This window comes from Chiloscyllium plagiosum, unplaced genomic scaffold (assembly GCF_037043375.1).
Source record: "Chiloscyllium plagiosum isolate Xiang-an unplaced genomic scaffold, Cpla_swu_hap1 HiC_scaffold_43, whole genome shotgun sequence".
In the NCBI taxonomy this organism is placed as follows: domain Eukaryota; kingdom Metazoa; phylum Chordata; class Chondrichthyes; order Orectolobiformes; family Hemiscylliidae; genus Chiloscyllium; species Chiloscyllium plagiosum.
Genome location: NW_028270181.1, coordinates 43505926 through 43515925, shown reverse-complemented (window position 1 = coordinate 43515925; position 10000 = coordinate 43505926). Strand labels below are relative to the sequence as shown.

The following is a 10000-nucleotide window of genomic DNA, read 5'->3' as shown; positions in this document are numbered from 1 at the left end:
ACTACAGCCAGATCCCTTCTATTTCTTTTCGCCCCATTTATAATATTTTCCAATATTTTAATATTTTCCTCGCACCCCGAGATACCTGTCATAAACCCTTTTTGTCGCTTGTTTAAAGTAATTACTTTACTCAACCTATTGGCCATAATTTTGGTAAAAATCCTGAGCAATATTGGGCCGATTGTAATCGGCCTCCAGTTATTAATGTCTTTCAAATCTTCCTCGTTGCTCACTTTCGGAATAAGCACTGTCCTACTGACCTTAAGTTGGTCTGGAATCTTACCCTTTATAACCCAAATAGAATATAACCTGGGCAGCAGCGAATTATCCTTATTAAAGACTTTAATTATATCTCCCAGCGTCACCCCATCCGGCCCCGCAGCGGTTTTCACATCTATCGCCTTAATGGCATGATCGATGTCCTCCACCGTTACGGGACCAGTTAGAGCAACGAGCTGGGACCCTTCTTCCTGACTTCCTGGCGGTGGGGTCAGGCTTAGGGTGAGTGTTCGGTTGCTGGGTAGCGAAAGGGTTAGACTTAGGTTTAGTGTTCGGGTTCCCGTTTTGGTAATGTTTGATCTGCATTTTCCAAGGTGGCGAATCCAAGGCTTCAGAGGGAAGTTGAGTGCTCGGAAGCGGGTTGCCCAGTCGGATTTGACCCGACGGTTCTGCGGATGGTCTCGCCTTCGAGAGTGGGCCGGCCCCCGCGTTCAGGCCGATTTTCATGCATTTCCAGCGGTGGCAAGTGGTCCAAACTGTGATGGGAGCGAATGTGACTGCTCATAACGACTTTGAGACTTCTAAGCCGGGTCGCCCGGTCGGATTTGACCCGGCGATGCTGCGGATGGTCTCGCCTTCGAGGGCGGGCCGGCCCCCGCATTCAGGCCGACTTTCATGCATTTGCAATGTTGGCAAGTGGTCCAAATTGTGATGGGAGTGAACTTGACTGCTCATACCGACTTTGAGACTTCTAAGCCGGGTCGCCCGGTCGGATTTGACCCGGCGGTTCTGCCGACGGTCTCACCTTCGAGAGCGGGCCGGCCCCCACGTTCAGGCCGATTTTCATGCAATTGGAGCGGTGGCAAGTGGTCCAAAGTGTGATGGGAGCGAACTTGACAGCTCATACCGACTTTGAGTGCTCGGGGCCGGCTGGCCCGGCCGGATTTGACCCGGCGGTTCAGCCGACGGTCTCGCCTTCGAGGGCAGACCCTTCCACCGTATTCAGGCTGAGTTTCACGCATTTCCCACGGTGGGAAATCAGTAACCAGAAAAACGTAGAAAAATGCCCAAAAAGAAGAAATCAGTAACCAGAAAAACTTAGAAAACCGTTTGAAAATGAGAAATGAGTAACCAGAAAAACTTAGGAAAAAACACTCGGAAAAATTTTCAGCAAAGTGTGAAAAATATTCTAAGTGTCAGCGGAGGAAAGTGCCGAAGCATCGGGAAAGATTCACAAACTCGCGCCGAACATGTGTTCCGAAGTGCCGCAGGAACTGTGTGAATTGAGCCCGGCAAATGGCCAACTGTCATTTTGTGTCTGCAGCCCGAAAACTTTAACTTTGTCTGTCGCGGAAGTCCCGACCGGGAAAAATCCAAACGGTTTTGCGGGGATCGAGTTCCAGAGCGATGCAGTCAAATTTGAAATTCAGTCCCATTCAGTGCCACTTGCATTTGTTCCACAGTGAGGTTGGCGGGGTACCCGGAGATTTCTGGGAACACGATTTTTAGAACAAAATGGCGGCGCGGGACCACTTTGAAAGGCATCCGAAAAACGGTTCCACGGGCATAGCACTTTAATGGCGGGTATGAGTGCATGCTGGAGAGCTCTTGGAAGTCGAATTTTTGACACTTTGTCAATTTTTTGACAGAATTGCCAAACTCTCCCTGTCTGTTCTAAGAGTCGGTCAGAGACCTGTGCGGAGGTCTCTTGACGCGATTGGAGGGCAGGCAATCCCCACGTTGACTCCGGCCGTCCCTCGAGAGACGCGAGTGGCCTGGTTCCCTTGGGTGTTGCCAGGAAGGATGCGGGCTGACCCTTGCCTGAGCAATCCCTAAAGCCTCTTACGTTTCGAGGGTCGGCCTCGCGCACTGCACGACCGGCTCTGGGAGTGGGTGGCCGCTATTGTGAATAGGCTGGTCCTCCCCCTGCCACCCGGCAAAGTGCGACGGCCTTGCCGCCCTGCGGTGCTCGTCACCCAGGTTTGGGGAACTCAGTCAGAGGCCGGTGCGGAGGTCTCTTGACACGATTGGAGGGCGGGCAATCCCCACGTTGACTCCGGCCGTCCCTCCACAGGCGATCGTGTCGAAAATGAAGGCGAGAGACGCGAGTGGCCTTGGTTCCCTTGGGTGTCGCCAGGAAGGGTGCGGGCTGACCCTTGCCTGAGCACTCCCTTAAAGCCTCATTATGAGGCGAGCAGGCCTCGCGCGCCGCACGACCGGCTCTGGTAGTGGATGGGCCGCTATGGTGAAAAGGCTGGTCCCACCCCCCCGCCACCCGGCAAAGCGTGTCGGCTCTGCCACCCTGCGGTGCTCGTCACCCAGGTTTCCAACCCCGGACCTGCAAGCGTGGTGCGAGGGGCGACCTCGCTGCGGTCCACACCTCGATCGATCTGGTTCGGACCGTCCGGTGTGGGAGGTCCCTTGGCGGGCCGGCTTTCCTGTTAAAGGGGCCGGTGCTCCAGGCCGAGTGGTTCTTCCCCGTCGCTCCCGGGCGCGTTCACCGCGAAAAGTCAGGATCCCACGGCAGGGTCGGGAGAGTTGGCACCCCTCTGCCTCCGAAATGTGCTTTCACCCCGTGACGTCGGTGAAGCCTTAGAAGCCGCAGCTTTGCCGAGGCAGTCGTCTGAAATCGAGCGTTTGGGAGCGAGTCCCGGTACCGTGCTTGCCCGCGCACTGCCCTCGCTCCTGGAGCGAGGCTTTATGTGGGGGGCCGTTGCCGTCTCTCTGTTTGCCTTGCGTGTCGGAATTCCATTTCTCTCAGCACCGTGGTTCCGAGGCGGGGAGAGGAGCCAGGGAGGTGGAGCTCCCACTCTCTCCTCTGAGCTCGCGCACACGGCTGGTTTCGGCTGGCCTGTGCTCTCGCACCCTTTCATCCGCGAGGGTGATGCTCCGTCTGACCCGTCGGTACCGGGGTGTCTCGCTTTGTGGTCAGACGAGAGGCTGAATTGCCTAAGAGTTGAACCCGGCGCCAGGTTGACCTCCGGGGCAGGGAGGCACGGGCGCCAGTCGGCCGGTGGACAGTCCTTTGGGTTCAGCTACCTGGTTGATCCTGCCAGTAGCATATGCTTGTCTCAAAGATTAAGCCATGCATGTCTAAGTACTCACGGACGGTACAGTGAAACTGCGAATGGCTCATTAAATCAGTTATGGTTCCTTTGATCGCTCCAAACGTTACTTGGATAACTGTGGTAATTCTAGAGCTAATACATGCAAACGAGCGCTGACCCATGCGGGGAGGCGTGCATTTATCAGACCAAAACCAATCCGGGCTCGCCCGGCAGCTTTGGTGACTCTGGATAACCTCGGGCAGATCGCACGTCCTCGTGACGGTGACGACACATTCGAATGTCTGCCCTATCAACTTTCAATGGTACTTTCTGTGCCTACCATGGTGACCACGGGTAACGGGGAATCAGGGTTCGATTCCGGAGAGGGAGCCTGAGAAACGGCTACCACATCCAAGGAAGGCAGCAGGCGCGCAAATTACCCACTCCCGACTCGGGGAGGTAGTGACGAAAAATAACAATACAGGACTCTTTCGAGGCCCCGTAATTGGAATGAGTACACTTTAAATCCTTTAACGAGGATCTATTGGAGGGCAAGTCTGGTGCCAGCAGCCGCGGTAATTCCAGCTCCAGTAGCGTATATTAAAGCTGCTGCAGTTAAAAAGCTCGTAGTTGGATCTTGGGATCGGGCTGGCGGTCCGCCGCGAGGCGAGTTACCGCCTGTCCCAGCCCCTGCCTCTCGGCGCTCCCTTGATGCTCTTAGCTGAGTGTCCTGGGGGTCCGAAGCGTTTACTTTGAAAAAATTAGAGTGTTCAAAGCAGGCTGGTCGCCAGAATACTCCAGCTAGGAATAATGGAATAGGACCCCAGTTCTACTTTGTTGGTTTTCGGAACTGGGGCCATGATTAAGAGGGACGGCCGGGGGCATTCGTATTGTACCGCTAGAGGTGAAATTCTTGGACCGGCGCAAGACGAACAAAAGCGAAAGCATTTGCCAAGAATGTTTTTATTAATCAAGAACGGAGCCTGTCCCCGTTACTCAGAAGGGAAGGGTGAAGAAGAGCAGAGCAGTAGTAATTGGGGACTTGATAGTTCGGGGCACAGATAGGCGGTTTTGTGGGAACGAGAGAGACTCACGTTTGGTATGTTGCCTCCCAGGTGCAAGGGTACGTGATGTCTCTGATCGTGTTTTCCGGGTCCTGGAGGGGGAGGGGGAGCAGCCCGAAGTCGTGGTCCATATTGGCACCAACGACATAGGTAGGAGGAGTGCCGAGGATGTTAGACAGGCTTTCAGGGAGCTAGGTTGGAAGCTCGGAGTTAGAACAAACAGAGTTGTTGTCTCTGGTTTGTTACCCGTGCCACGTGATAGAGATTCGAGGAATAGGGAAAGAGAACACTTAAATGCGTGGCTACAGGGATGGTGCAGGAGGGAGGGATTCCGGTTTTTGGATAACTGGGGTTCTTTCTGGGGACGGTGGGACCTCTATAAACAGAATGGTCTACACCTGAACCTGAGGGGCACCAGTATCCTTGGGGGGAGGTTTGCTAGTGCTCTTGGGGGGGGTTTAAACTAACTCTGCAGGGGCATGGGAACCCAGATTGTAGCTTCAGAGTGCAGGGCCTGGAGTGTAGGGAGGTTAGGAACATGGCATCAATTTCAAAGGAGGGTGCCTGTAAACAGGAAAGTGGCTTGAAGTGTGTATACTTCAATGCAAGAAGTATACGAAATAAGGTAGGTGAACTTGCAGCGTGGGTTGGTACCTGGGACTTCGATGTTGTGGCTATTACGGAGACATGGCTAGAACAGGGACAGGATTGGCTGTTGCAGGTTCCAGGATTTAAATGTTTTAGTAGGGTCAGAGGTGGGGGTACAAGAGGGGGAGGTGTGGCATTGCTTGTCAAAGATAGTATTACAGTGGTGGAAAGGACGATGGATGAGGACTTGCCATCTGAGGTAGTTTGGGCTGAGGTTAGGAATAGGAAAGGTGAGGTCACCCTGTTAGGAGTCTTTTACAGGCCTCCTAATAGTCCTAGAATCATTGAAGAAAGGATAGGGAAGGTGATTCAGGAGATGAGTGACAGTAATAGGGTGGTTGTTATGGGGGCTTTAACTTTCCTGATATTGATTGGGAAAGCTATAGCTCAAGTTCGTTAGATGGGTCAGTGTTTGTTCAATGTGTGCAGGAGAGTTTCCTGACACAATATGTAGACAGGCCAACAAGAGGTGAGGCCATACTGGATTTGGTTCTGGGTAACGAACCAGGCCAGGTGTTAGAATTAGAGGTAGGTGAGCACTTTGGGGATAGTGACCACAATTCGGTGATTTTTACTCTCGTGATGGAGAGGGATAAGTGTGTACTACAGGGCAAGAGTTATAGCTGGGGTCAGGGAAATTATAATGCGGTGAGGCATGACTTAGGATGTGTGGCTTGGAAAAGTAGACTCCAAGACAAGAGTGTAAATGATATGTGGAGCTTGTTCAAGGAGCAACTATTGAGTGTCCTTGATAATTATGTACCTGTCAGGCAGGGAGGAAAGGGTCGTGCGAGGGAGCCGTGGTTTAATAAGGAATTGGAATCCCTTGTTAAATGGAAGAGGGCGGCCTATCTCAAGATGAGACGTGAAGGTTCAATTGGGGTGATTGAGAGTTATAGGGTAGCCAGGAAGGACCTGAAGAGAGAGCTAAGAGCAGCAAGGAGGGGACATGAAAGGTCCTTAGTCGGTAGGATTAGGGAAAACCCTAAGGCTTTCTATAGGTATGTTAGGAATAAAAGAATGACTAGGGTAGGAATAGGTCCAGTCAAGGATAGTAGTGGGAAGTTGCGTGTGGAGGCGGAAGAGATTGGGGAGACACTGAATGAATACTTTTCTTCAGTATTTACTCAGGAACAGGGCATTGTCGTCGATGTGAATACTGAGTCACAAATAAGTAGAATGGATGGCTTTGAGGTATGTAGAGAAGAGGTGTTGGAAATCCTGGAAAAGGTGAAAATAGATAAGTCCCCTGGGCCTGATGGCATTTATCCTCGGATTCTATGGGAGGCAAGGGAGGAGATTGCAGAGCCATTGGCCTTGATTTTAATGTCCTCTTTGTCTACAGGAGTAGTGCCAGAAGACTGGAGGATAGCAAATGTGGTTCCCTTGTTCAAAAAGGGCAGTAGGGATAACCCTAGTAACTATAGGCCGGTGAGTCTCACTTCTGTTGTGGGCAAAGTCTTAGAGAGAATTGTAAGGGATAGGATTTATGCACATCTGGATAGGAATAATGTGATCAAGGATAGTCAGCATGGTTTTGTGAAGGGCAGGTCGTGCCTCACAAACCTTATTGAATTCTTTGAAAAGGTGACGAAGGAGGTTGATGAGGGGAAAGCGGTAGATGTGGTATATATGGATTTTAGTAAGGCGTTTGATAAGGTTCCCCATGGTAGACTACTGCAGAAAATACGGAGATATGGCATTGAGGGTGAGTTGGAGGTTTGGATTAGGAATTGGCTGGATGGAAGAAGACAGAGGGTAGTAGTTGATGGCAAAGTTTCTTCATGGAGTGCCGTCACTAGCGGTGTTCCGCAAGGATCTGTTTTGGGACCATTGCTGTTTGTCATTTTTATAAATGACCTGGAAGAGGGGTTAGAAGGTTGGGTGAGCAAGTTTGCGGATGATACGAAAGTCGGAGGAGTTGTTGACAGTGAGGAAGGATGTGGCAGGTTACAGCAGGATATAGAGAAGCTGCAGAGCTGGGCAGAAAGGTGGCAAATGGAATTCAATGTAGCTAAGTGTGAGGTGATTCACTTTGGGAAGAATAACAAAAAGATGGGGTACTGGGCTAATGGTCGGATACTTGGTAGTGTGGATGAGCAGAGGGATCTTGGTGTCCATGTACACAGATCTTTGAAAGTTTCCACCCAGGTAAATAGTGCGGTGAGGAAGGTATATGGCGTACTGGCTTTTATTGGTAGAGGAATTGAGTTCCGGAGTACTGAGGTCATGATGCAGTTGTATAAGACTCTGGTGCGGCCGCATCTGGAATATTGTGTGCAGTTTTGGTCGCCATACTATAGGAAGGATGTGGAGGCACTGGAACGGGTGCAGAGGAGGTTTACCAGGATGTTGCCTGGTATGGAAGGAAGATCGTATGAGGAAAGACTGAGACACTTGGGGCTGTTTTCATTAGAGAAAAGAAGGTTTAGGGGTGACTTGATTGAGGTGTACAAGATGATTAGGGGGTTAGATAGGGTTGACAGTGTGAACCTTTTCCCGCGTATGGAGTCGGGTATTACAAGGGGGCATAGCTTTAAATTAAGGGGGGGTAGATATAGGACTGAAGTTAGGGGTAGGTTCTTCACTCAGCGAGTCGTAAGTTCATGGAATGCCCTGCCAATAGCAGTGGTGGACTCTCCCTCTTTATGGGCATTTAAGCGGGCATTGGATAGGTATATTGAGGATAGTGGGTTAGTATAGGTTAGGTGGGCTTGGATCGGCGCAACATCAAGGGCCAAAGGGCCTGTACTGCGCTGTATTCTTCTATGTTCTATGTTCTATGAAAGTCGGAGGTTTGAAGACGATCAGATACCGTCGTAGTTCCGACCATAAATGATGCCGACTAGTGATCCGGCGGCGTTATTCCCATGACCCGCCCAACAGCTTCTGGGAAACCAAAGTCTTTGGGTACCGGGGGGAGTATGGTTGCAAAGCTGAAACTTAAAGGAATTGACGGAAGGGCACCACCAGGAGTGGAGCCTGCGGCTTAATTTGACTCAACACGGGAAACCTCACCCGGCCCGGACACGGAAAGGATTGACAGATTGATAGCTCTTTCTCGATTATGTGGGTGGTGGTGCATGGCCGTTCTTAGTTGGTGGAGCGATTTGTCTGGTTAATTCCGATAACGAACGAGACTCCCACATGCTAAATAGTTACGCGACCCCGAGCGGTCCGCGTCCAACTTCTTAGAGGGACAAGTGGCGTACAGCCACACGAGATTGAGCAATAACAGGTCTGTGATGCCCTTAGATGTCCGGGGCTGCACGCGCGCTACACTGAATGGATCAGCGTGTGTCTACCCTACGCCGCCAGGTGTGGGTAACCCGTTGAACCCCATTCGTGATGGGGATTGGGAATTGCAATTATTTCCCATGAACGAGGAATTCCCAGTAAGTGTGGGTCATAAGCTCGCGTTGATTAAGTCTCTGCCCTTTGTACACACCGCCCGTCGCTACTACCGATTGGATGGTTTAGTGAGGTCCTCGGATCGGCCCCGCCGGTGTCGGACAAGGCCCTGGTGGAGCGCCGAGAAGACGATCAAACTTGACTATCTAGAGGAAGTAAAAGTCGTAACAAGGTTTCCGTAGGTGAACCTGCGGAAGGATCATTATCGGCTGGGGGTATGCCCGTTTCCGGTTCACCTCGTCTCGTGGGGGTGGTTTCGGGGCCAGCAGGAGAGCTCGTCAGGGTAGCAGGCCCTGCAGCCGTGGTCACCACCAAACCCACCCCCGACTGTTGGGCGCCTACCTGCGCGGGCAGGAGGACACTTTCCGATTGCAAATCTCCGTTTGCCGAGTCCACCCCGAACGCACGCGGGCGGGCGGGTTCGCATTGCCCTTCGTCACAAGGGCCGAAGCCCGTTCCACCGTCTCGTCAGCAGTGCCGACCGGTCTGTGATCGACGAAGGGAGCCACACCAGGTCGGGTCCTGCTGCTTGGCGGCACCGCGTCGTCGGGAGCTGGCGTCAGACGGAGGGCTTCGGTGTACTCTCCAGCCACGGGAAACGAAGCCGGTGATGCAGGCGCGGGTCTTTCGTTCCCAAATCGGTTGGGTTTACGCCGTTACTATCTAGTCACGCTCCCTTCAACCCCACGGGGTACCTATTCCCTTCAGCGCGTCACTCGCACATTCCCGTCAGGGCCTCTGTGCGTTTGCGGGCTGTTGGCGGCGGTTTAAAGACTCCTGAGTTGCCGCCCGTCGGTTCTCGAGCTCCGTGCAGCATTGATCCCCAGCGAACTGCCAGCAGGGTTGACGAGCGATCGCGCTCTCGGTCGGGCCTTAAGTGGCCGGCGGGGCGTCCGATCCTGTCTCCCATGCTGGCGCCGAGTGCCTGGCCGAGGGAGGAGGTTTTATCGTCGTACGCTGTGACCTCGTCGGTCGCACGCGCGTGGATTGCTGGCTTTTTTTGGCTCTCCCGTTCAGTCCGCACGTTTCTGCTCGGTCCTGCCACCGGTCTCGGGGTGGGGGGGGGGGCACGGGTGGGGTTTGGTGGGCGTGGTGTGTGCTCTGTCACCGTGCAGGCGCACCTATCACGCCGACGGCCAGCCCCCGCACGGTCCTCCTCCCAGCCATCGGGAGGATGGCGGATCGTCGGGCAGTCGGGGGGCCAAGTCGCCAGAAGGCCACCGCTGTGTCTTCCGTACCCTGTCACCGTCGTCGTGCCTTCCTCGACTCGTCCGGCTCGGGGCCGCTGGGTTCAGGAGCGGCGTCGCCCGCCGGCCCCACTGAAGGCCGTGCCGTTCCGCGGCTGGCGGACGATGTGCGTGCCCGTGCCTGTGCGACCATTCGCCACTTGTGTCTCCGCACTTCTCTCTCCCTCTCTCTGACCGTCGGGCAGTCTCTGTCGGCCGGCGGCTCGCGCGTCCTGTGCGGCGAGTCGTCACCGCCGTGCCCGGGCCTCTGGCAAGGGAGAAATCCCGGCTGACCCTTCCGCTCGAGTAAGCTGCCGGCACTTCCGTGATTCGCCTCCCGCCGTGGATGGGGGAGGGTCTCCGGTCCCGTGAATTTGCGCCGAGC

General features: G+C 53.6%; 2 pseudogenes; both read left to right on the top strand.

Moving 5' to 3' along the window:
* Positions 1-3255: 3255 nt before the first annotated feature.
* LOC148137508 (18S ribosomal RNA) lies at positions 3256-4296 on the top strand (annotated as a pseudogene).
* A 3285-nt stretch (positions 4297-7581) lies between these two features.
* On the top strand, positions 7582-8594 carry LOC148137507 (18S ribosomal RNA; annotated as a pseudogene).
* Positions 8595-10000: the final 1406 nt, after the last annotated feature.